Source organism: Zootoca vivipara, chromosome 5 (genome assembly GCF_965207765.1).
Source record: "Zootoca vivipara chromosome 5, rZooViv2.hap1.1, whole genome shotgun sequence".
NCBI classification, from domain to species: Eukaryota; Metazoa; Chordata; class Lepidosauria; order Squamata; family Lacertidae; genus Zootoca; species Zootoca vivipara.
The window spans coordinates 64,095,815-64,123,080 of record NC_142588.1 but is presented as its reverse complement, the minus strand read 5'-3'; the positions used below and the strand labels follow the sequence as shown (position 1 = coordinate 64,123,080).

Genomic DNA, 27,266 nt, shown 5'->3' with positions numbered 1-27,266 from the left:
CTTGGAAAGCGCTGAGCACAGGAATTACAAAGTGCACAGTACTTCCCAGATGCCTCACAGTCAGCTGCTTATTGGATGCTTGGGAAGCGATATGAAAGGGACTTTCCAGGCATTGCCCCTTTTGGCCAAGCCCTATCTTTACCTGCCCCACATCCAGCATCATATATGATGGCAGGTGTAGGACAGGTGGGTGTGGCTTGGTCAAAATGACCTGGCAGGCCAAGTATGGCCTGAGGTTCCCAACCCCTGCACTAAGCCATGGTTTAATGCTGCATCTGAACACAGCCACACAATTGCTTGGAAATCCCATCTCTCACAGGAGCCAGATCTTTGTAGGATGAAGTCTGGTGGTTGGGAAGTTTCATGGCTTGGAAACATCAGGACACTTGTAAGCTGTAGGAAACATCCCATTTGCAGATTCCACAGGGTTAAGTTAGGTTGTTGCAGAAAAACCAACAGAGATATTTTGAAATGACTTACAAATGGGCTTCCCTGGCCCAGAACTGATTTTCTAAGATGCATGATGCATAGATTGGTTGAGACAGATAATCTGTTTATGAGTGTCAGCAATAATAAAAGAAGCAGTTTTGGTGTGGGATGGAAACAGGGAGAGAGACAGAGAGCTGAAGGCTGGAAGCAACTTGCGGTGCAAGGTGTCTCTCTGGAAATCTGATAAGCACAGACCGAAGAAGGCAGGTGTTATTGCGAAGTGATTGGCCCATTAATGCAAGAGGGAGGTGTGTCTTATTACTATGCAGAAGCAGTTGAATATGAAACACCTCATAGGAACAGATTATTATTACTATTTATTAAATTTGTATGCCGCCCTATACCCACAGGTCTCAGGGCGGTTACAACATAAAATCAGATAAAAGTTGGCTTTAAGAATTAAAGCTAAACATTAATTATCACCATTTATTGATCCTGTTTCTTTAATGGGGGAAGGCTAGAGATATTGACTTTAATCTGTGGCACTGAACTGGCAACAACATGTAGAAGCTTTTGAAAATCTTCTGTTGCCTCATATTTTGAAAGAATTACATGAACAAAATGAAATTGAGTTTGAATTGGTTACTGGCGGGGGGAGGGCCATCACCCAGTTAACCATGTCCTCTGTTTTATTACCATATTGCCAACACATTATAAGATTTCTGCCTGATTATTGTAGGTGGACCATCACTTAAGCATCTTTCATCAGATCCCATACTGTGCTCAGGTTTTGCTTCATAGTCTGGGATCTGACTTGTTTAAAGCATATTTATCCCACTCTTTAGCCAAAAAGGTCTCAAAAGTGGCTCACAAATCAAGGAGAGGAAGGGAAAAAAAACCCTCCATAGATATATTTATTTACAGAGCAATCAACTCCCACTAAAAACCTGATGGGGTGGTTGACGGGGTGGGGAGGTTTTGTGATTCCCCCGCCCCCCTGTGATAGCTCCATCATCATTGTCATCTGTTTGTGTCTATGCTACTTTTCTACGAAACTGTGCCCAAAGGGGCTCACAACATATCAGCCTGAGATGTCTGAGGATTGACCCCTTGAGGGTTCCATGCCGCTAAACGTATTTCATAATGGCCCAGGGTGGCTGGTAGGTTCCCACTTTATGTGTGCTAATCTTCTGAGATTGATGTGGAATGAGAAAATGATCAGAGTTTAGAAAAGGGATGCATGTAATGAAACAAATAAGTTTTGGTATGACAGGGAAAAACCAAAGTAGAGAGCTGGAAAGTTAGCTGATGCTTAGACACACCTTGAAATGCAGGTGCCGCCTGAGAGAGCCATGTGTTTCCGCTTATGTTCTGTTGTAAATACACTGACTTTGCAGCACTTGGTTTAAGTCTCCAGTTTCCAAAGGAAAGCAAGCCTGGGTAGCACTGCCTCTAGAATATCTCAGCTCCTGGAGAAGTGTAGAGTCCCATAACAATATATTAGATAGCAACCTGATAACCTGCTCTCAAAGTTGAAATGCACATGCATTGATCTCTAGCAAGGTAAAACAATGTAGTGATCCAGAAATCCAATATGGACAATTGAAATGATCCTAAGGGAGCAATACAAGTATGGGAAGTCATAATAAATTATGCCAAATTCAGACTCAGTTCAGGAGCAGGGCTAATGCTGTCAGAACCAGCATAAGGCTGGCATAGGGAAAACAAACCTTTTAAAAATAGACTTTGAATTACACCACCCATTTGGTCATCTTAATTTATGCCAGGTTACAAGGTCACATGAGCATGGTGAATGGGTTTAGGATCAAGCCTAAGTCTCCTTCCTTTCTGTTACACTCCCCTGTCCCCTTTTCAGGGCTTAAACCAGCTTAAGATTCTCTGGGCTCATCTCAACCAGGGTTCTGGACTTGGCGTAGCCTGTCAGATCTGCAAAGCTCTAAGCTTAGCCAGAGAGCTGGTGGATCATAACTCCACTCATGTGGGGAGATGTAGCCTTAGGATTGTGTTCTGAGAGTTTGTAAATGTCTACTGACTATGCTGTTTTGCAGTTGGGTCAATATGTGAAGTAACCAAAGTTGTTGTTGTTTGATAGAAATCAATCTTGCTTTCGATCTAACTGACATCAAAGTTATGTTAATGGAAGGAAATTCTGTTGAAATGAGCTGGACCAACACTTGAATAAACTTTGTGTTTTATTTGGATCGGTCTATATCCAGAGGTTCCAAGCAAACTACAATGCATTTGTCAATGCCTAAATTTTACTAGTGTTTCAAAATGCCACGCCTCATCTTAATTTCCATGCTTTCTCATTTATTATTGTTCCATCTCGGATAGCTATAGAAGAGCCCCATTCACAAATGGACCCTTCCACATTCCAGAGCTGGTTCAGTGGTATAGATGGTCCCTACATTTCCCAAGTTTAGTTCCTAGCATCTCCAGGGAGAGTTTGGAAAGACTTTGTTCTTGGAGAGACAATTCTTCAGGTAGGCCTAGGAGAGATACTCCTGCTTGAAACCTTGGAAAGTCACTGCCACTCTGTGTGGATGTTGCTGAGCTTCATGGACCAGTGATTTGGTATAAGGCAGCTTCCTATGTTCCTGATGTCATTTAAATTTGGGGTGTTAGTTAACCCTGTCTTCTGTATTGGTTGAGTCTGTGCATATCCCTGTAGTAATGGAAGCAGGTATGAAGAAACTGGTTGAATGGTTCCTTGCTTTCCATATATTGGGCCAGTAACTCAAAAAAGAGGCCACTACTGGGGCAGTGGGCTTATATTCCCTTGAGTATGTGACTGTTCTTAATATTTCAATGAGATTTCTATTGTTTTTTCATCTGAAATCGAGGTAGACAGTCCCTTCAGATGTTGTGGACTACAACTTACATCAGCCCTAGCTTGCAGCATGAATGGTTGGGAATGACGGGAGTTGTAGTCTGCAATGTCTGGATGGCACCATGTTGGCTACCCCTGCCTTATACAACACAAACTACTTGCTAAACATGTGGTGCATTATTAGAGTGGGAAATGGAAGAACTACTCCTCTATTATATATATATAGAGAGAGGTTGCTTGGGTGGGCTGCTGTTTTCAGCTTTGCAATTTGTAAAATTTGCAGAGAGCCAGTGTGGTGTAGTGGTTAAGAGCGGTAGACTCGTAATCTGGGAAGCCGGGTTCATGTCTCTGCTCCTCCACATGCAGCTGCTGGGTGACCTTGGGCTAGTCACACTTCTTTGAAGTCTCTCAGCCCCACTCACCTCACAGGGTGTCTGTTGTGGGGGAGGAGGGGAAAGGAGATTGTTAGCCGCTTTGAGACTCCTTCGGGTAGTGATAAAGTGGGATATCAAATCCAAACTCTTCCTCTTCTTCTCTCCTAAAATTTAAAATTCATGCTCTGATTAAACTTCCATGAATTGCTTTATAATAATCCAACTGCATCTTTCTCAGAGCTTGTCTCAATTTGGAGCAAAGTATAGAATCATGGACTGCATGAAAGATGTAGCTTATTTTTCAAAGCAATCCTTAGAAGGTCAAGGTTGCCCTCTGGGAAGGAACAGTCTCATTTCTCTGTTCTCAACTGCACTGGTGCTAAATTAATGTTTAGCAATAGCAGTAACTTCAACTAGAGGTGTGATAAAGTATATCGCTTTAAAGGCATTAAATGTGACTTCTAAAAAATTCTTCTGGTAGTGAGTGAGCTGTTGGCCATAGGCAAAAGAGTATTATGCAGCTATTAGAGGTTTTATTTGTGTGAACTTTTCCCTGCCTGGGCGAATTTATATTGGTTCAGGTGTGCATATAATGACTTTTGTCTACAAACTTGCATTGTTCGACAGGATGCATTTGCTGTGGAGTTCCTGGTTCCATTCACCATTGTCATAGAACCTAGCAAGGCAAATTTAGTTGATGGAAGTGAAACAAACTGAACTACAGCATATGATCCTAGACAAGTAAGACACTGGTAGCTCCTTTCTTGGAAACCCTAATTTGGGCAGGTTCTTAGTGGCATTATAGGAAGTATAAAGGTAAAGGGACCCCTGACAATTAGGTCCAGTCGTGACCGACTCTGGGGTTGCGCGCTCATCTCGCATTATTGGCCGAGGGAGCCGGCGTATAGCTTCCAGGTCATGTGGCCAGCATGACAAAGCCGCTTCTGGCAAACCAGAGCAGCACACGGAAACGCTGTTTACCATCCCGCTGTAGCGGTTCCTATTTATCTACTTGCACTTTGACGTGCTTTCGAACTGCTAGGTTGGCAGGAGCTGGGACCAAGCAACGGGAGCTCACCCCGTCACAGGGATTCGAACTGCCGACCTTCTGATCAGCAAGCCCTAGGCTCAGTGGTTTAACCACAGCGCCACCTGGGTCCCATAGGAAGTATAAGAAAGCAGTATTAATCTGGCTTTTTAAATAAGTTTTAGTCCAACTATTAAAAAAAGAAACTATTTCTGTGCTGTGAAAGAGGGGGGGGGGTCCTAATTAATCGAAGGAAAATCTACAGCACATGTACAAGATGTTCCACAGTCCAGTTAAATATGAATGCTTGGATTGATTATTTTGTGCACCCCGCTTGCCATTGCTAGTAAATCTAGTCAGAGGGATGTTGCCCAAGACCTTTCTTGATGAGCAAAATGTGTGGGTAAGTTCATATAGGGAAAAATCAAATCTTCTGTTTCAGAATATTCAGTCCCCAAGCATAATTAAACATGAAAACTTTGAATGGGCCCAGAAACAGCTTGGGAGCCAGTGAAATATATGTTGGTGTTAGGTGATCTGACATGTGGGCTCCTGTCAGCAGTGTGGCTCCGTTTTGTACCAGCTGACTTTTTTTGGCCCATATCAAAGGCAGCTCCAGGCAAAACTGAACTGGATGTCACCAAAGCAGATGTAACAGTGGCAAGATTAGTTTTCTCCAGAAACAGATGCAGACTCAGGTTGTGCAAAAACACTTTTTTGCCTTGGTCATAGCAGCAAACTGGTCTTCCAGAAGTGCTACCTGTTTTGAAGCAAGTTCCAGTGTATTCAGTGTATGTTTTTGTATAGAAGAAGGTACCTCTCCCATTAGGCATGTGGTAGGATTAGGTCCTTAAGAATTGGTCAAGCTGACAACATTGGCTTGTTAGCCATTTACATTGATGCTCTTTATTTGTGAAGTCAAAGCATTACTGGCTTATAGTTTGTGTAACAAAAATATTTACTTTAAAGTTGGTTGTAGCTGGCATTGGCAACTTTGGATACTAAAAAACCCATTGGATTGATAAAGAATGTCATTGCTTATTTTATGTGTGCTTATTTCTAGGCAGGTGTTGCCTTTAGCTCTGCAGTCAATAAATGCTTGGTACAGATGGATACAGATGAATGCCTGATACAAATTTGCACTGAGAAAGTGTCGTTCAAAAATTCCCAGGTCTTTTATGATGCTGCTCACAGACCTTGGAAACTAAATTATATCACCAGTCTCCTTTATTACTTGAGTGCTTAAGCCTAGATCAGGCATCCCCAAACTGCGGCCCTCCAGGTGTTTTGGCCTACAACTCCCATGATCCCTAGCTAACAGGACTAGTGGTCGGGGAAGATGGGAATTGTAGTCCAAAACATCTGGAGGGCCGAAGTTTGAGGATGCCTGGCCTAGGTCATTCATGCAGTCCATCTGTGATCTGACCATCAGAGCTAACCGAGGACAATGAGGGGAGGTTGAGACACCCCTCACATCTGTCCAGCTGTTTTGTGACGAAGTGCAATTTTGAAAATTAATCCATTACCTACAGGACAGACTATTACAATTGAGTGCTCCTGCCTTGGTACAATTCACTGAAGCTTTTTCAGAGCCTTGTGATGAGCAATAAGACTTGAAATGAACAGTTTCTGACCTCAGGCAGATAGCATTTGTTGTTTGCTTATGCAGCTGACAGCATTTACATAGTCTCTTGCATACTGTACTGGTTGCATTAGTAGTCAGGGAGAGTCTAACACAGGCATCCCCAAACTGCGGCCCTCCAGATGTTTTGGCCTACAACTCCCATGATCCCTAGCTAGCAGGACCAGTGGTCGGGGAAGATGGGAATTGTAGTCCAAAACATCTGGAGGGCCGAAGTTTGGGGATGCCTGGTCTAACATGTAAGGAGCTGCAATTGTGAGTGCCTTTGCATTAATTGTTTGAACTGATACATTCTTTATTCTGTTTCCCCCATCTTCTCTATGACTCTTCAGAAAATAAAATCTTATTTATAGCTTGGGTCCTCCCACATAATTACCAACAATATTTTGGATCTTCTGTAGTCACTTCAGTGAAAGTACGCTAGCTGTTCAGTGACTCACAATGGCCCTGCTCCCCCAATAATAGCAATAAATAACAAACAAACATTGGAGCTGTTTTATAGATACTAGTGGTGATGTACAGGGAATTCATTATAGCCAGGTTCAAGCTTTGATCCTAAAAAACAAATAAGCCCCCAAAATCCAGTTTGTGGATCTGAATGACACTGGTAGCTTCGGTTCAAGTCCAAGCACCTCTTTTGAATCACATCTATCAAAGGTAATTTTTGAAAAATATTAAAATATGAATGACCTGGGATTCCTGGGCATTTTTAGGTGCAGACTTGAGTATGAACTGATTTTGAATCTTTAAGTTTAGATGTCTTTCTTCCTCACAAGTGGACCATGGTGATGTAGGGAACTGGATACATTTATTATTACCGGTAAATGTCAGTTTTTTATAAAGATGGGCAGCTTGCATTCCAAACATCATCAAACAGAGGGTGCAGAAGTAAGGGTGCAGAGGAGTATGTGCAAATATAGTTGCATATACTCAAGCTTTGTTTCAGTTGGGAGTAAGGACTAGAGGATTCGGCAAAAGATTTCACAAAAGAGGCAGGTAGGTTGAAGGATGGATTTGAATAGAAGTAGCAAGTCTTTTGGGACAAGGTTCAAGCTATATGAGGTGGGACAGGACATGAAAATGAAAATGGGAAATGGCTGAATGGTTGAGTACATATGGAGGAATAAAGAACCCAGGTTAGGGATAGAATAGTGTTATGAGTTCAGCCATCTTGATTACTGTAAATAAAATACTACAAATAGGGAATTTTAGCCTATTACAAGGTGAACTATATAGCAACATCTGTAGGAGGTGTGAACAGTTGCCAAGATAGACAAGTGAGATGTTTTAGCTACAGACATTTGCAAGTGACTATTACTCGCTCTAAGTTAATGTAACAGGGAAAGGATGTGCTCCATTGTCCTAGAAGTATTGCATTGATGTGCACAATAGAAGAGATGAAAGCACAGTGCTTGTTTTGGGTCTGATAAACTCAGTTCATTAACTCATGAATCATACCATCTGAGTTAGGTCAGTATAGGATCTGTGGCAATTAAGAAGTATGTAACCTTGGGATTATTGCCTTATGACATGGGATTTGTAGAATGTATGGTATATTTACACTCTGGGAGGTCTGACCTGGATTCCCAAATCCATTGCCCTCCCATTAGCACCAACAAACATGATTGGTGCTCAGAACTGTTGGGAGTTGTAACCTAAAACATCTGGGGAGAACTGAGTTGGGGAAACAAAGTTCTAGGTGGCTGATATCTATATTTTTTGTGAAATTTTCACATCACAATATAGAATGCTTGTTGCTGTAGCATGAAAATACTTGAAGCATCTTGGATGGACATGAAGTTTAAATATTGTAGTTTTCAATAAGTATGCCACAAATGTTGAAGTACTGTACTCTTTGGAGATGGACTGAACTTTATTGTTCAAGCAAAATTCTGCTGCTATTAAAACCTTGGTAGCAGCACTCGTGTTTATTGAGTTACCATGGGTGACCAGGTGGCAGGACCTTTGAATGCCTCTCCCTTATCAGACAGTCCAAGGATTGAATATCAGGAGCTCCTTCAGGTCAGTTTTCTTATTTGTATAAATATCTCCTTGCTCTGAATTACTTGTGGAGACAGAGTAGTTATCTGCTTAATCTTCATGAGTAGCAATTATTCTTTTTACTTTTCCAGCTCATAAGATGCCAGTTCCCTATTGTGTGCATGGGAGTGTTTGTTTTGATACTCCCAGGCTATTACTGCTCATTAATAATAATAATAATAATAATAATAATAATAATAAATTTTATTTATACCCCACCCTCCCCAGTGAGAGCCAGGCTCAGGGTGGCTGACATCAATAAAATTACAATTACAATAAAACGTGAAAGAAAAAACAAATGATTAAAATGCAGATTAAAATACCATTTAGATTTAATTTTTTTTTTAAAAAAAATACATAGCACTGTGGTAAATTTGGCTGAACTGGTTGTTCTTTTGGGTGTCAGAGGAAGTACTTCTATAAAAGTTAAGGGTAAAGGGACCCCTGGCCATTAGGTCCAGTCGTGAACGAGACTGGGGTTGCGGTGCTCATCTCGCTCTATTGGCCGAGGGAGCCGGCATACAGTTTCCAGGTCATGTGGCCAGCATGACAAAGCCACTTCTGGCGAACCAGAGCAGCACACGGAAACGCCGTTTAACTTCCCGCTGTAGCGGTACTTATTTATCTACTTGCACTTTGATGTGCTTTCGAACTGCTAGGTTGGCAGGAGCTGGGACCGAGCAATGGGAGTTCACTCCATTGCGGGGATTCGAACCACCGACCTTCTAATCGGCAAGCCCTAGGCTCTGTGGTTTAACCCACAGCACCACCAGATGTTAAAGGTAAAGGTACCCCGACCATTAGGTCCAGTCGCAGACGACTCTGGGGTTGCGGCGCTCATCTCTCTTTACTGGCTGAGGGAGCCGGCGTACAGCTTCTGGGTCATGTGGCCAGCATGACTAAGCCGCTTCTGGTGAACCAGAGCAGCGCACGGAAATGCCGTTTACCTTGCCACCAGAGTGGTACCTATTTATCTACTTGTACTTGATGTGCTTTCGAACTGCTAGGTGGGCAGGAGCCGGGACCAAGCAATGGGAGTTCACTCCATCGCGGGGATTCGAACCGCCGACCTTTTGATCAGCAAGCCCTAGGCTCTGTGGTTTAACCCACAGCACCACCCGTGTTACTGAATGTCAAATGCAAAGGCTTCACTCAGGTTCACTTCCCAGCCTTAAATCCCAGCCGCCACAGGAACCAGAACCTGTGGCGGGGACAGGATGGAAGCCACTCATTCCACCCTCTCCAGGAAAACAGGTTATCCCACTAAAGGGATCCAAGGGAAGGTGCTTGTGTCCAATGTCCAGAAAGGGAATTAGGGGCATAGCATTCCTCCAATGCTGCAATTCTGAGGGGTTGCACAGATTTGATGATGTACGTCATAGGGCAATCCTCATCAAGGATTGACCCCTAACAACAGGCATAGGCAACCTTGGCTCTCTAGATGTTTTGGAACTATAACTCCCATGATCCCTAGCTAACAGTGGTCAGGGATCATGGGAGTGGTAGTTCCAAAACATCTGGAGAGCCAGGGTTGCCTATGCCTGCCTAACAACAATCAGCCAGCAGTAAGGCTGGGTGATTCTGTATACACCCAATGACTATCCCGAAACCTGCTTACATCTGTGATCAATAAATTTGTGGCCTATTTTGATCCATGATCAGTGACCTGTGGTTACTTCTCCTCTGGGCTTTTTTCCCAGTAGGAACTCACTGGAACTCCATTTCAGCACCTCTCAGGTGGGTGGCATTCCTGTTATAAGTACAAGGGAGGGTTTCACTGTGAGTTCTGGCACCTCTTTTTCTAGAATAATAGCACTGCTTCTACTACCCACACTTAGCTTCTTGGGCAGCAGTCTCATGGTACCTGGGTATGCAAATAGGTCCTCAGAAGTTAATAATATCCCCACCCCTACAATAGATCTTAGTTGGCTGCCTACCAACCCATATGTGAATTTTAAAAAAACAGTTGGGGCAGGGGATTTGTTCATTTGCTTCACTTTGTTTATGTCCCAGAAATGAACAAAAAAATAAGAAAGCACTTTAGATTTTCAAGCTATAGGCTTGAGAAGAAGATTTTTCCTTTATCAAACACGAAGGGTTTGATATGAAACTGAAACTCATGAAAACTTTGCTAAGTGTTACATGTGGTTTCTTTAATGTGGTTTCTTTAACATGAAGGTTACACAGATAAATGAGGTTTGCTTAGTGCATTTCAAATGCATTTGCTCTACCTGTTTACATTTTACCTCCACCTGTAGAAACGTGGGTTTAAATAACCCAGCTGTTTGGAGGGTTACACAACTGAACAACAAATTTATGAATTCTAGTTTTTATTTTTAATGTAACTGTAAAAGAGTATAAAGGGACATATAAAAATGGCTGCAGGTGCAAAGGGGCTGCCTTTCGCTTTTCTGACTGATAAAAGTTGAAACAAATCATTTTTGCTCAAACTGGCACCTACAGTATTTACAACAAAACCATCCAAGGCTCTGCAGGTGAAATCTGTACTTTACATGTCCCACAGCCTCCTATTTGGGTAAGGGCTTGTTAGAATGCAGGCCAGACTTGCTTCTACTACTTGGGCTCAGCCCCTAAATACATGATGTAATGTGTTTTCTGAACACTGATAAATTGCTGTTTCCCATTGACGAATTGTATCTTACTCTCACTGAGGAATGGTAATCTCTTGCAGACAGGCATTTTGGATGCAGCTATTTAGGATGGGATCTGCCTACTGCTAATTTAAATCATGGTCGTGGGCTTTTGAGTTGTGTATAAGCTTGATTTATAACCTGTAGCCAGTTGTAAATGTGTTCCTTTTTCACTGTTGTTGTTTGCTGTCTTCTGTATTTCACCAGAAAGATGGCCTATAAATAAATACACAAGAAGGTCTTACATAGATCTAAAGGAATCTATTTCCAAAGACAGAATTCAAAATGGGATTTCTATTATTCTTTATGACAATTTACTTAAATTATGGAGAAAAGATACAATGGCACAGCTCTTCATTAACACTGTTAATCAGTCTGGTGCCTTGCAGATGTTTCGGATTACAAGTCACATTAGCCCTAGCCAGGACTTGGTTGGTGGAGGCTGTTGTAAAGCAAAGCAGCAATTCTGGTACGTGAATACATGCTTAAGGCTGTGGTCCTGTGCATGCTTTTCTGGGAGCAAGTCCTTCTGGGGGGGAAATGGGACTTGCTTCTTAGTTAAATATGCATAGTCTTGCACTGCAAATTGGCGCTGAACTGAGCATGTTTTTGGTTTCTTTCTTTTCTTTTTTAAAAGTGGGGTTAGACTTATGTTGGTGTCAGGGAGTGTGAGACACCACCTGGTCACCTAGGGCAATTTGTAGTCGTGAGTGAGTGGTGATGAGGAGGCGTTACAAGCCTGGCTTTCCAAAGTTCAGATCACTAGTCTCTAAAGTAGTGTGTATGTGTGTTGTTACTGCTGCAACCCAGCAGGGAGAAACAGGAACTTTTAATAGACAGAAACTTCTTAGTTTCTGAGAGCCAGTGTGGTGTAGTGGTTAAGAGCGGTAGACTTGTAATCTGGGCAACCGGGTTCGTGTCTCCGCTCCTCCACATGCAGCTGCTGGGTGACCTTGGGCTAGTCACACTTCTTTGAAGTCTCTCAGCCCCACCCACCTCACAGGGTGTCTGTTGTAGGGGAGGAGGGGAAAGGAGTTTGTTAGCCGCTTTGAGCATAGCTGCCAAGTTATCCCTTTTTTTAAGGGATTTTCCCTTATGCTGAATAGGCTTCCTCGCGAGAAAAGGGAAAACTTGGCAGCTATGGCTTTGAGACTCCTTCGGGTAGTGATAAAGCGGGATATCAAATCCAAACTCTTCTTCTTCTTATACCTTGAGAACTGATACAGCATGGAAAGTTCCAGGAAAAACCAGCTTTTAGCCAAAATACAGAGTTATGATACAATTATTACGCAAGTTTTATGAAATACCATTTTGTGTCTGAAAGCACAGATGGAATTCCTGTGTTACTGAAGTTAGCTTTAAGAAAACATATCACTCTAGCATTCCTACATATATTTAAATACCAAATTGAATAAAAATGTGGTTTTTTTGTACACTATTTTTGCCCAAGAGCACATTTTTTCCTGTATGCCCTAAAACTGTGCTCACTGCATTATATAAGAATCGAATGAGCTGATCTCTGTGCAAAGTTGTTTACTGGACTTTTTTTTTAAATAAAGCAAGATAGAAGAGGGGAACTGCATAGTTGAAAGTGCAGCCACCCTAATCTCAAAGATGTGATGGCAAATGCAGAGAAGGTACAAACATGTATTCTAACTCATGTTTAAAATATTAAGAAGTTAACATAGAGATAAAAAAAGACTTTTTAGATGTTCTTAAAAGAAGGAAGGAACAGTAAGGAATAATGTTCCAAGACAATGTCCTGGGCCTGGTAGGAAACAAGAGAAAACTAGTGGATGTTGGATGTCTGATGGAACAAGAAATTTTGCACCTAATAAGAAGAAAGGGAATCAGTCAAGTGAAGAGCCCAGCCTTCCAATACAATGGTACATCAAAGAGGAGCTGTAAGAATAGGTTAAGGTAATGTCAGATTGAAAAATCAGTTTAATCTGAATACAAAAATGAAGTCGTGACAGAAGTCAGTCAAAAAGAATAGATAGAAGTAACATAATTACAATGAGTCACTAGTCTCTTGTGTGTTACCTTTAAGCGCAGAAAAGTGGGAGAAGATGATATAGTGGTACCTCTGGATGCGAACGGGATCCGTTCCAGAGCCCTGTTCGCAACCTGAACAGTACTCAACCTGAAGCGCAAATGTATTTGGGCAACATTTGATATTTGTTCGGTTTAAAGGAATTTTTTGGTATCTGGAGCCTCACCCATTTTTTGGTATCTGGAGCCTCACCCATACCCCTTTACATCGAAGTCCTGCCTTTATCTTTGTGATGTTCCACAAAGGTTAAAATCTGAAACAGCTTTCATAGAAATAAGAGTGAATAAAATCCCTTTCTCAGTTTAATTACTTGCTTTGTGCTCATTATATTTCACAATACTGTTTCAGCACCATGCAAGTAAGTAGAGTAAATTCATTTGACATCTGCTATTCAGCTTTCTGGTAAGTACCTGAGTAAGCACTCTTTATATTCCCTGGTAAGTTCACTCTGTATGTTCCTTTACTTTACTTTTGTTTGGAAAGGAAAGGAGAAAGTTCCAGTTCAGAAGTTGTATGCACTCATTAAACACATCATGATCCTAACTGGAAACATAAAAGAACATTCACAGTGATATGTGTTGCTTGAAGAAGAAAAGCCACAGTTTGCTTTACTAGGAATGGGATGAGAATTCAGAACAAGGGTGCTTGACATGTGCACATCACTTCTCTAATTGTTCCAAGCTGAATTGGAGGTGGACACTGCCCACCTTAGATAGACCCTCTGCCCTGATTCTGCTGCCATTCCTCATCCCTTCCAGCAGCCCTATGCTGCAAATAGATGGAGATGTCAGTTGATTTGCATAGTGGGCTACTTTGAAAGGCAGCTTGTGGCAGAACTGTTCCTGAGGGAGACAGCTTTATCCCAAAAGTGGAGATTTTAGGTCAGCAAACGTTTGACATGATTCGGCACATGCGGTGACGTCATTTTGTGGATCTGCACGTGCGCAAGCGCCGAAACCCGGAGGTAACCCATCCCAGTACTTTCATGTTCGGCACAGAGCTCAACCCGAAAACTCACAACCCGCAGCGTTCACAACCCGAAGTATGACTGTACTCATAATATAAGCACAACAGTCTCCCTCCTCACATCTGCTTAGGAGGCAGATCTTGTTCTATATCTGCTGAAAGGGATAAAGGTGCTACTGTGGCTGTTGCTATCACTGGTGCACAAGCCTTTAAGTGAATGCAACTTAAGGCCACATCCACACCATACATTTAAAGCACTATTACTGTATATCTCTTTAACAGCCATGGCTTCTCCCACAAGAATCCTGGCAACTCTAGTTTGTTAAGGCTGCTTACTGAAAGTTGATATGAGACCTCTGGTGCTCTTGCAGAGCTCTAATTCCCAGGGTCCTGGGAAGAGGAATTGCTTGTTAAACCACTCTGGGAATTGTAGCTTTGTGAGGGGAACAATGGACTCCTATCAACTCTCAGTAACCTTAACAAACTACAGTTCCCAGGATTCTTTGGGGGAAAGCCATGAATGTTAACATGGTATAATAATGCTTTAAATATATGGTGTGAATGTGACCTTAACTGATCAGCAATCTGAGGAGGTAGAATATTGATAGAGTTCTTCATACCATGTGGCACATGACTCCCATCGTATTTCTTTGGTCACCAATGTGAGTTTCCGCTTGCTAATCTGTCTTTGGCCTCTGTCTAGTATGGGCTATCTATGGCCAAAAAGCCACACTGTTATTAGTATAGCTACGGTATATGGAATTGGAAGGGCAATATATTTGACTCCCCAAGTCTGTCTGTTACTTATTTAAACACAAACTAAAATAGTGCAGGAAATAAATAGGGAACTAGGGAAAACTACGGTACGTTGCCCACAAACGATTTCAAAATGTTAACGGAAATGTAGCAGTGAATTAAGGCTCTATGAAAGATCTCACAGAGAACAGAAAATAGAAGTTTCATTCTGAAAATGTTATTAGAATTTGTAGTCTTTGCAAAACTGCAGGTGAAGATGGTAAATTGATTCTGGTTATGGGGTGTAGGGGTAATTTTGGATTATTTCTGGATAAACTATAGAGTTCTTTTTAGCTGTAGTGATGCATGTTTGCATCTGTGTCTGTCTGTCTGTCTGTCTGTCTGTCTGTCTGTCTGTCTGTCTGTCTCTCTCTCTCTCTGTGTGTGTGTGTGTGTGTGTGTGTGTGTGCTGCATATATAGTAATCAGTAAAGAAATGCTAAAGGTGGTTAAAACAAAACCAGTGATGTGTCTTAACTATATAATGTAGTAAAATATCAAATCTTTCCGCTGTACAGTTGGTATGTGCAGCCAGAAAGCTAGGTATTCCTTTCTTTTTTGAATGTAAAATAATTACGAAAACATTATTGGCATATGTGAAATAGTTGTGTCTGAGTGCCTCCATTTTAAATGGTATTTCATTTTTCCTACTCTTGTGAAATGTTTATTGTTGCTTACAGAAATAATCCCTTCATATTCTAATTATGTGATCTCATTGGCTGGTAAGGAAATACATTCCCTGGAACACGGAAAAAGAAACTGTTGCTGCTTTAAAGCTTGAGTTTCAGCCCCTTATCTTTCCTGGACTTCTTTTTTTTTTTAGTTGTTATGTAAGCCTCATGGAAATTGGTGGAGTTTGTGCTGAGAGCTAGAATTTCAGCCCTTAATGCTTAGTCCCTCATCTCCCCCACTGGCTCTTTCAGATGTATTTTCAGTTTAACTTCCAGGATGGTTTTGTAAGGTAGAGAAGAGACTGCAGTGCTTTCTCCTTTGGCAAGGAGAAGCTACGGTAGCTGTGAATTCATCCGCTGTGTTGGATTGCAGCAGAACCTATTTGCGGAAGCTTTTGCTGCACTAGTCTAAAATGGTTTTTATGGACTGGAAGCTTTTTATCCCTGTGGAAGGTAATGAAAAATAATGCCAGTTCTTGCTAGATTTCAGCAATGCTTACATTTTATCCTGCAATACAAGTGTAATATTAATAGCATGCTACTGTGTTCCATGATATGATGTGTTTACTTATATAGGGTTTTCTCTCTCTTTTCTTTTGGGAAGGAATGTAGGAAATTGAGAACTGATTTTACCATAGGTGTTTGTTTCCTCTTTCGTACTTGAGATTTTTTTGACTTGCTGGAGTGTTCTGTGTTGAATGGATTATTCAGACATATTTTGAGTGTTTGAGGATGTGTGTGTGTGTGTGCGCGCGCATGCGAGTGCTTTTATGTGCATGCCAGTGTGGTGGAGGATGGAAACAGCAACATGTATTTCCAAACAAACAAGCACAGAGAAGATTTGTGGAGTATCATTTGCTACATGTGGTCACAGCCCCTCTGTCTAAAATCTTTGACTCATACTGGACTTGTATTCGCAGTGGCGGTGAGAGATGGCAGGACTGGGAATCTTGCACCACTCTTCCACATATTGTAATTCAGGGATGGGGAATCCATGGCTGTCTAGATGTCCTGGATTCAAATCCCATCAGGCTTAGCCAGCATGGCCAGCGGTTGGGGATGATGGGAATTGTAGTACAACAGCACCTGGAGGGCCACAGGTTTCCCCATCTGCTGTAACTAGTAAAGTCTGCTACTAGTTAGGTTGTTTGTTCAGTAGTACAAATCTGTGGGGGTTTCATGTTGCATGCCTACAATTGCACAACCAACTTGTGCGATCTGCATAGTGCTTCAAGTCAGTGGAAAACTGACCCATATAAATTGGTAATCCTGAGGTATAAATTGTAATGTCGGTGTCTGCGCTACATTGATTGGGAAAATGCTATATAATTATCAGATGAATTATCCCCTGTACAGGTGGTGTGATGCTATATAATTCCTATTGATGCAGGTCCGGTCTGTGGTGGAACAGTTTGCTTTGCAACAGTGCAGACACAAGTGCAATTGCAGTCTGAGCACCTGTTATGCAAAGAATTAGGGCTGCAGTCTTGTACTCTGAGAGAAAGCGCATTGAACTTGTTGAAACTTGTTTTTGGTAGGATTCTTCTGTAGATTTTATATCTACTTGGCCACCATTTGAAATCGTCACTGACTATATATTTAACAATAAATAAATGTTCTTCATTGTTAGTGGATCAATAAGTTACCTGCTGTCTACCATTGCCATCACTGGAGATTTTGGTGGTGGCACTTATAAGTAGACTCGGAGGTAATGGATTACAGCTGAAGCAGTGATTTGTACCCTAGTTCTTGTACCCTCGCTGATGATAATAACCCAATATTTGAGCCAGACTGCCAAAAAACAGAGGGGAAATATCCTTCCTTTCCTGTTAACTGATCCTGTGTATTTAATGTTATTAGCATAGGCTAAAAGGTCATAAGGAAGTTCTTAACATTAGCTAAAGTGGTGCTTCAGGTTAAGAACAGTTTCAGGTTAAGAACGGACCTCCGGAACGAATTAAATTCTTAACCAGAGGTACCACTGTACTAGGCTTGCAGTTGACCACAAACCTAAGGCAAAGTACAGTCCCTTCCTTCCTGGGATTGCAAAGCTTTGGACTGATACAGTGTCTGTACTTCTAATACTGTAAGAGGGTGTGCAGCTGCTGCATCTTTTGCTCTTTTCAGCTGGTCATCTCCTCATCCATCCCACTGCAGATTGCTGTAGTAGAACCATGTAGAGCCATGACAGTCATAGCAGGTGGGCGAAAGCATCCATGAAATACGAGGGCAGGAGGCACAGAGGCTTTGTGTTTTAGAGCCTTTAGAACAGAGATGGAGAACCTCTGTAGACCTCTAGATGTTGTTTTACTCTAACTCCCCTCAGCAGAGCTCCAGTCAGCATGGCCAATGGTCAGAGATGACGGGGGTTGTAGCTGAACAACATATGGAAGGCTAGAGGTTCTCCACTGTTGCTTTGAATGTACTGTATATGGACATGCTCTAGGTAAGAACTTAGCAGTCCTTTTCCTTCAGGAGCATGACATGCCAGAGCTGTCATTCAGGTTGTTTTGTAGCACTCAGTTCTCTGTGTTGAATAGTTTACTGCAGCGCCACTTACTGTCTATGCCAGAGCAAGCCTAAGGGGAGCTGGGTTCCAGAAACATCTGAAGAGCACTATGTTGGCTTTCCTGAATCTAAGCCTATAAATTAGTGAATATATTGTTGTTGTTGTTTTGTTATTAACAGTAAAATTGTGTAGATTTCACATGATGTTGTGCTGTGGAATGTGCAGGGAGAATATTTTGGCTGGATGTGTGTTTATTAAGGGCTAATTTGGAGTTTTAATAATTTAAAATTTCATTTCATGTAATTATTTTAAAAATATGCCAATTCCCCTTTCTTTTTCTTCTTTTCTTAAAGGCTAACTTTTGATCATCTGATAGAGCCTTCCAAGGAAACCAGGAGAAAAGATGGTTTGTACAAATAAGCTTACATAGCCAACATGAAATTAGAAGAGTTCACTGGGAAAAAGCAAAAATTTAAGCTCTTCCTTTTTCAAGGTACCATTCCATACTTATGCTACTTATTTATCTCTTAATAACATGCTTAGAGGAAAAGTCTAGGTAGCTGTCATTATAGATCAGCTCTTAATGCACGCTCTGTTGGAAAAAGTAGAGTGTTTAACCCTAAACTCAGTGTTTCCTCTCCAGACACACAGGGAGGGGAGCAGGTTTGCATCAGCAGGTGAAACCTTTCTTTTGTATGTTAAGACGTGGGTGGGAATGAGGCTCCTTGAACACAGACCCTTTGTGATAAGATCCCCTGATTGTATAGGTGTCTTTGTGCATGCAGGTATATGTTCATAGAGCCCTGTTTTCATCTTTGAACACTCAGGAGACAGGGTTGGCTTTTCCTTCACACGCGTAGAACAAATGCGCATAAAGGACTTTTGTGTCTGTCATTTTAAAAACTTAAGACTTTGGATACTGGGCATATTTCTGTTATATTAAAATTCTCGCTCAGATCTAGAAAACCCTATGCAGTTCATGTAGGTAAGAATAAGTCCTCAACAATTATCATTAACCACAAACGATGATGTGGAATAATGGTTTAAAGTGTATTTGCTAACCATGGTTTACCTCTGTGTCATGTGTAAGGTCTTCTCTAGCGTCACTGTTTTAAATGTGGCATGCTGGCCTTGCTTACTACTCTCGTCCCATGGGGACAGGTCTTATTCTGGCAAGCAAAACCATGAATTTATTACATGTTTTGTAAATTTAACTCTGTTTAAGGCAAAACACCATTGTGTTAATTATCTTAAACATTTGTCTGCACTGAAACAATTTGCCCGAGTTCAGTAGATCTTAGACAAAATAGAGGTTGCATCAAGAATGAGGGATCCGGCTCCCCAGATGTTGTTGGACTACAACTCCCATCATCCTTGATTATTGGCCTTTCTCACTGGGTCTGATGTGAGTTGTAGCCCAACAACATCTGGGGAAGGCTTAGGTGTCACATTGCAAAACTCTCCCAATACTTTGAGAAGAAAAAATAACTGCAGGGGGCTACAGACCTCACCCGGCTAAAGTTGATTTCCCACTAATGTTCCCAGTAAACAAAAATGAGACAGTTATGTGTCTGCCATGTAGCATCTGGGTTTGTGTGGATAGATGTTTGATTGCAGAAATGAACCTGGATTTCCCATTGTAAGACCCATTGTAAGGCCACTGCACAATGCAGGAAATCTCATACTGGATACCTTCATTCTTCAGACCTAGCTAAGCAGCTGTTCCAATCTAGGCTCCTGAGATTTTGTGAGTAATTGTAAACAGGAAGTGTTCTGGACAGTCATAGTTCCACCTACCCCTTCATCCTATTAGTCATTAAAGGAACTTGATATTTATCAGGCCTGATTATTCTTGTATGGCATCTGTAAATGGGAATCTTGGAGGGGGAAGAGATTATGATTAAATTGTTTTTGTTTTTGTTTTATTTTAATGTCACCCTTCAGTTGAAACAAAACAAAACTCACAAGGTATATAAAAGATACATAGCGGAATGGTTTTCTTCTACTTCAGGCAAGCTGCTAAAGGATAAAATAAGTTTTCTGTGTTGTCTTATAACTACTGCTCATACTTTTCTGCATCTGAGTAATGAATTGCAGCTTGTTTGCTTTTTTTGGTTTGAATTCTCCATTTACCCATTTTTGTTTTTGTTTTAATGCATTTTCCTCATTCAGCATTGATTTATCTTATGGGGCACATTGTTCTTATCTGTTTATGGCACTTAAAGAGCCTGAATAGAATAGAATTATGTGGCTCTTAATTACTGAGGACCCCCATTCAATCAGTTGGCATATTGGATACCTTTCCAATCCAGTAAATGTAGGTGTTGATAAGCAAAATCAAGAAAATACTATCTATTTCCTTTTTTAAAAAAATCCCTTCTTGATTTGCTTCTTGAAGGTCAGTGATTGGGCATTTGATAAGTCAAAAAGGAGTGGTCAAGGTTTTTTTTTAAAAAGCCTTTAAAGTTATAGAAAGAAAGATCACAAACAACAAACTTGTTACTTGTGTGAATTACAAAAACAAATTAGATACTGGTAAACAGTGGGTTGCACCAATGCTAAATGCTAAACCTACTCAGTGTGAAACCATTGACGTAGATGAACTAACTTGGAGTCATTTATTTCAGTCGATCAACTCTTAGGAGAACTTAGTAGCATTCTGTGACTACCCCCCCCCTTTAAAATGAAATATTTTTTTTCTGCCTCTACCTGAACCTCAGGAAGCTCTAGATAGCATACCGGTACATAGTTCTGCTCCTTTCCCAATTTTCTGCTACCAGTGACCCTGTTTGGAGGGCTATATGTGACTAGCCCAACATCACCTAATGAGCAAGTGTAGATTTGTGCCTGGGTCTTGCTGGTCTTAACCCAACGCTTGACCTTGCTGTGCAGTGGTATTTGTCGATAGCAATTGCTTGTGTTCCTGTTTGAAGATGCTTGCAGTTATAACATGCCTGTGGGAGAGATGTGAAGCTCCAGGGAGAAAATTAGAGGGGTAAACACTACACCCCCCTATTCCCCCCCCCAGTTTTTTCCTGAAAACTTGGTTAATACTTAAGGGAAAACGGGCTGTTTCCCAGGGTTTCCTCCCCTGAAAAACTGAAAGAACCAGGAAATGTGTGTGTGTGTGTGTGTGTAACACCGGGGATAGATGTCAGAGAGTATACGCTAAAGTGAAACTTGGGACCTAATACTAGGCACATAAAGGAACAAAGAAATAGGAATGTTCTTGGTATTCATGGTAGTTAGAACTAAATCAGGCATCCCCAAACTTTGGCCCTCCAGATGTTTTGGCCTACAATTCCCATGATCCCTGACCACTGGTCCTGTTAGCTAGGGATCATGGGAGTTGTAGGCCAAAACATCTGGAGGGCCAAAGTTTGGGGATGCCTGAACTAAATGTTGAGATATTGATCGCAACTGTCAAATTCCTGTTTATTTTTCAGTGGATGGTATGAGAACAGAATAGACTTCATGAAAATCATTTATAAGCCATTCATGTTTTCAATAATAGTAATACTCAGCATATTTATATTACTTTTTTTTAAACATACTTTTTATTAATTTTACAGAATACAAAAAAGACAAAAAAAACGGTACATATATAAACACCTTTTCCACCTCCTTCCTACCCACCCACATGGGTCCTCCCCTGCCACAGAAGTATCCCATGTATGTGAACAGTCAGAGATGGTCCATTTTATGCTTGGATTTCTGTCCTCCTCCCCCTCCCCTGACCCCAAAGCCCCCCCCCTGCCACCAGGGAGCTCCAGCAAACCAGGGCAGTACGCAGGAGGCCATCCATCCAACCATCTATTGTCATACCAAAAAAAGAGAAAAATAGAAATAGGAAAAAAGAAAAAAAAAGAAAGGGCAAAAAAAGAGAAAAAAACAATACAAAACAGAAAAATTTTTCTTACATTCATGATTGTAAAACCATATTTTGTGGGCTTCCCCTCCCCCCCTTCCCCGGTTTTCATCCCTTTTTTATCATCTGCAACAGTTTCTTACTTTATAAAAATACGCCTTTGTATCTTATACAACTTATAAATCAATTGTTAACATTTTCATCTAATATTCAAATCACTGAAAAATCAAACTCCCATTTTATCTTCCCGTGCCTAATTTTTTCTCCCTCTATAAGCCTCCATATTTTCACATTTTCCAAAATCCATTCACTTTTAAAACTATAACTATTCTCAATTTAACCTTACATCCCCGATTACCGGCTCCACCCCCCCAATCCAGCAAATTCCATAATCAGCAGACCAGTTATAAACCTGTTAATCCATCCATATAATCACAACATCACTTTCCCTTCACCCCACCCCCTGTTTACAGTCTTTTGCCATACAGGCCACCATACAGGACCCCTGAATTTCTTCTCTTCTCTGCATATTTTTTCCTTCTTCCCTGTGGGCGTTCTGGAGTTCCAATAATACCAATTGTGCCCCCCTCAAAAGCAGGGCACTCCATCCAACTTTTTGTAGAGTAAAGTCATCATTTTTTTCGTGGTGTGCTTCATTTTGTGTTGAATCATCACAGTCCTCATCTTCATCCTTTCCTTCCAAATCACAGTCATCATCATTGTCATTCTCACATTCATCTTTTTCAGTGTCAAAAGCTTCATCTCCTAAAAAATCATATTCTGCCATCACCATCTGAAATTTTTGCTGTAACTCTTGCCGTTGTGTCTCCTCTTGACATAGCTCTATTCTTGTTTCCCACATTAAGGTCAAAACAGACCGCTGGAACTCAGGGGAACACTTTTTTGTTGACATAATTCAATCCTGCCAAGGTCAAAACTTGTCACGTGGGGTGGAATATGATCACAGTTTATTTTCTCGACTCCATTTTAACAAGCTGGCTGCATTCTTCAAGTCTTATTAACAATAAAGTTCGAACTCACATTTCACAAACATTTAAACCAAAGAAGAAATTCTACAAAATCCAGAAATACAAAGTGAAATAAAAGTTGACTCATAAATCCTGATCAACTCACTGGGTTGTCTGGGCTGCCGGCTCCCGAGGAAAAGAAAGATTTTTCTCAGTCTTTACCTCTTGCAGCAGGGCAGTCATAAACCACAGTCTCTCTCCCCTTCTCACCCTGCATCAAAGGGGAGATTCTCTTTGATGCCTTTGAGGGATCCTTTTGAATTGCAAATCTTCTGTTTATGGCTTCGGGTTTCTATTTACTGTCTCTTTTGTTGCCGTGGGGGGGGTGGCTTCCTCTTTTCTCCCCTCTCTCCCAGATCCAAATTGTTTTATAATCCAAATCGTGAGGTTACTTACAGTCTTTTCCAATCGTTTTATTTTCGGAAGAATCCAGCGCTCTCCGCCTTCGGCTTGAAGCTTCTCCCTGCTAGAATAACGTTGCCGCTCAAAATGGCCCCCACGACTTCTACCCTCCTCGCTCCGGAGCTCTTATTAGAGCTAACCGAAGAGTTGGGGAGTCCGGATTGGGGCTGTGCCGAGCAAATTGCCCCCGGGACGCCCTTCCCGAGGTTCTAAGGGGCGCAGCGTCGCTCTCGCTGCCCTCCCCACTCCTAGCAGGGACGGGCCGTCTCGGAGACGAGACGAAACCCCGCCGATCGGCGCTGGCGCTGAACCCGGAAGCCCAGCATATTTATATTACTTGGGGTGTTGAGTACTCTTAATGTACTCAGAAATCCATACACCACCACCCCCAGCCTGGGGGATCCAGATGTTTTGAACTGCAACTCCTATCAGCCTCAGCTAGCATGGCTATTGGCCATTCTGTGGCTAGTAGTAGTCCAAAACATCTGGAGGGCACTAGATTGTGGGGGGCTCTCCTATAACGTAGGTAAATATCACTGCCCCATTTTATAGATGAGAAACATTGACTATTACTTCATTCTACCTAGGAGTTGCGGTGGGATTTGAGAGACAATCCCCCAGCTTGCATTCTTGGCTACTATGCCACACCAGCTTAATCTTTGTTAGGGAGGATAAAAATCTTTTAAATACATTCTATAAATGCATGTGGTCAAAGACAGGCTTACACAATAAGTTCTTCAGTGTTGGTTAGTGCGAAATCTAAGTTTCTGGATGGAATAAAAACCATTCCTAGTGGTTGTTTTAACATCTCCAAACATTGTACTTTCACAGTTCTTCCGTATAATAAATATGTTCTTCAATAAGAATTATCCTGTCCAAATATTACAAGTCTTGAAAAACATACTTGTGGTACAGCTTCCACTGTATTTTGCTCCTGAGCGAGGTTTCGTGTATCACAGAAGCTCCAAATAAAGGGAGAAAGACAGAGTGGCCACAGACATTCAAACAATGATTTCTTGCCAGCTAACTTCACTGCTCTCCAGGAAGGGGATATTCTGTGTAATGGTGCAGAAGGGCCTGTTAGCGGCTGTCTTTCATAGCTCAGGAAAGCAAATATTCTCTTGACTACAGCAAGCTTTGCTAATATTGAACAATTCAGTGATCAGACTGAGTCTGCAGTACTATGCATACTACTTTGAGAGTGCCGGTAAGTCCCATTGAACTCTGTGGGAATTAACATCGAAGTAAGCATGTATAGGATCAAGTTGCCCTGCAGAATTCAGCTCTGACCACAAAATCACACTGTCATTCTTCTAAGCAGCTGTGTAAAGCTTATGAAATGTAGCAAGAATGAAAATATTTCATTTAAAAGTATTGAATGTCTATATTACTGTTTCTACTCTTCATTAGTGTTTGCTTATAGAAGGAGTGTGAATGTGTGGTGTAATGTTTTTAATATTAGAAAAATACAAAAGAGGCACAATGTAGGAAAACACTGTAACATAGAGAAGAAATAACAAAGGTGCACCTTGTCCAGAAATTTCCTGTTCCAGAATATAACAAATGCACTTCTTCAATAAATGTGTTTAATCCTGAAAATACTATTTGGAAATTGAGGGAGCAATAGAGTTTTCCCAAATGACAGCAAAGCAACGGTGAGAATATTTATTAATAGTTCTAAATTTCATCCGCCAATTTCATCAGCGCAACAAAACTGCTTCAGGGTCTTGAAGTATTAAATAGCTAGTCACTTCATTTCATTTACCAAGAATATACAGTATGTTTAATGTTATGTATGTTAGTTTCTCCAGGGTGGTTGTTAAAGTCCGTGATCATTTATTGAAATATCAGGGTTTGTAATGAAACATACTTGAAAGCATTGATAAGGGTTGAAGAAGAATTCCTCCTAATTACTTTTTTTAAAAATATATTTATTGAAAGATTTTTGAAATACAGAATGAAAAAAACAATTTTTTATATTGCCAATATTGCAAAAAGGAAAAAAAGAAGAAAAATACAAAAATGAAAAATAAAAGAAAATTCAGAACAAAAAAGAAAAGAAAGAAGAAAAATACTCAATCTAATTAATATCCCATAATTATAACCAATTCCGACTTTCCCGTTCCAACCTTTCCGAGTCCACTTTTATCCCCAAATGTACATCAATAGGGGTGAGCGCCCCACCCCCAGTTCTACCCCATTTTTATTCCCAGATTCTATTATGGCTTAAATTTAATTACAGTTACAACTTGCTAGAAAAGTGCTGAGACTACAGTACTGACTGAGTCAGGTAGTCATGTTGAAAATTGGTACAAAGTGCCAGGAAAAGAAACTCTTATTAAGATCAACTTTACAATGGAGCATGTGAGTTTTTGGGATAAGTATTGTGAACACTGATTCATTGACAACTTGACCCCCTGAACTGCAGTTGACCTATACAGATGCATGCTGTTCCAAAAGGCATTACAGCATCTCTTTCTATTATATTAGAGCAAATGAGAGGCGCTACGAATTACTGAGCATGCCATGCATACTCTTAATAGAATAATTAGGAAGCCAACTAAAGAGTACTTTAAAAGGGATGTGCAGAACAAAGGCAGGAGCTTCCGCTCAATGTTAAGCCATTTTGTTTTTAATTATTTATACCCTCCTTCAGAGAAACAGTGTATAGCTCTTCCACTGTGAAACTCAGAATGCCTTCCGGTAAACACAGTGCATTGTTGAGCCATGCTGGAGTAACAGCCTCTTACAAGCCTGATCACTTGGGAAAGGCCCATAGCTCAATAGGAGAGCATGTGCATTGCATGCAGAAGGTCATAGAGTCAATATCTGGAATCTCCAGTTAGGGCTGGTAGAGACTCCTGCCTGAAATCCCAGAGTGCTGCTGCCAATCAACAATAAACAGTACTGAGCTAGATGGCCCAATGGCTTGGCATAATAAGTCTGCTTCCTATACCTAACTAGGAACTTCTGTTGAACTGGATGGGACTTAACACCCCAGGAACTAGGCCATAGTACATATGACACAGTTCTGTGCATGTTTATTCAGAAGAAAGTCCCACTGTGTTCAGTGGGGCTTACTTCAAGGTGAGCGTACGTGGGATTGTGGCCTTGTGATCTAAGCCTTAGACCCGGCAGGGGCCAGAGATTATTCAGTTCACTATCTGTCTTAAAATGGCATTCTGTTAACTGGTGGTGTGCACCAGCCACAATATTCACGTTGTATCTGTAGCGTTACAAAACAACTTGAACTGTGTTGAATCCACTGTCTTTCTGATTTGGCTTGTTATTCAAGTCTGCCTCATATCTGTTAAATCCAAAAGCCTGTTTCTCCCCTCCTATTGACTAAAACAGGTAATCTGAAAAGGCAACAGAGCTCTTCCCGAACAAGCCAAACTGCAGGTTTTTTTAAAAAAATGTGTGTGCAGGGAATCTTGACATATTTTTCTAACCCTTAATTTTTTTCACAGAATTGCAGGCAATTTATTGGCCCCTCTGAAGGGATAAAGAGTTGTATCCAATGCAGGACTTTTGTTTCCTCTTATGTCCCTGCTCTCCCCAGCCCTCCAGTGCTGATTTTGAGGGTACAGAGGGGACTGGAGGGGGCAGGTGGGGAAATTATGTTGTATGCAAAGAGCTGAAGCATTGGCTACATCCCAAAGTCTGACACTTTCAGTAGAATAGGTGTGGTGGTTTTCCTGCAAGGGCAGACTTTATCTTGTGGTGGTGGGTTAAATAGAAATCAGTCTGGAAAATAGTGGCAACAAGGTGGTGCCCCTGGATAATTGGGTAATGATGGGTTGGCAATGAGCAGCACAGCTGGGATTGTACTTCAGGGACAAGCTGCCGTAGCTGAGTATGTCTCTGTGTATGTGAAGATACTAGACCTAGAAAAGGGAGGAGAAAACTTTAATAGAAATTAATAATACTCACCAGGAAGGTCTCAATGTAATGGAATAGC

General features: G+C 41.3%; 1 protein-coding gene across 3 annotated transcripts in view; it reads left to right on the top strand.

Moving 5' to 3' along the window:
- PIK3CB (phosphatidylinositol-4,5-bisphosphate 3-kinase catalytic subunit beta) overlaps window positions 1-27,266 on the top strand; it is an 86,125-nt gene that overhangs the window by 6,364 nt on the left and 52,495 nt on the right. For 2 of the 3 annotated variants that reach the window (XM_035132808.3, XM_035132809.3), the window contains exon 2: window positions 18,361-18,500. The exons of the other annotated variant lie outside the window; for it this stretch is intronic. The gene's annotated coding sequence lies outside the window, so the exon portion shown is untranslated. The remainder of the gene's footprint in view (window positions 1-18,360; window positions 18,501-27,266) is intronic. 3 annotated transcript variants of the gene reach the window in all.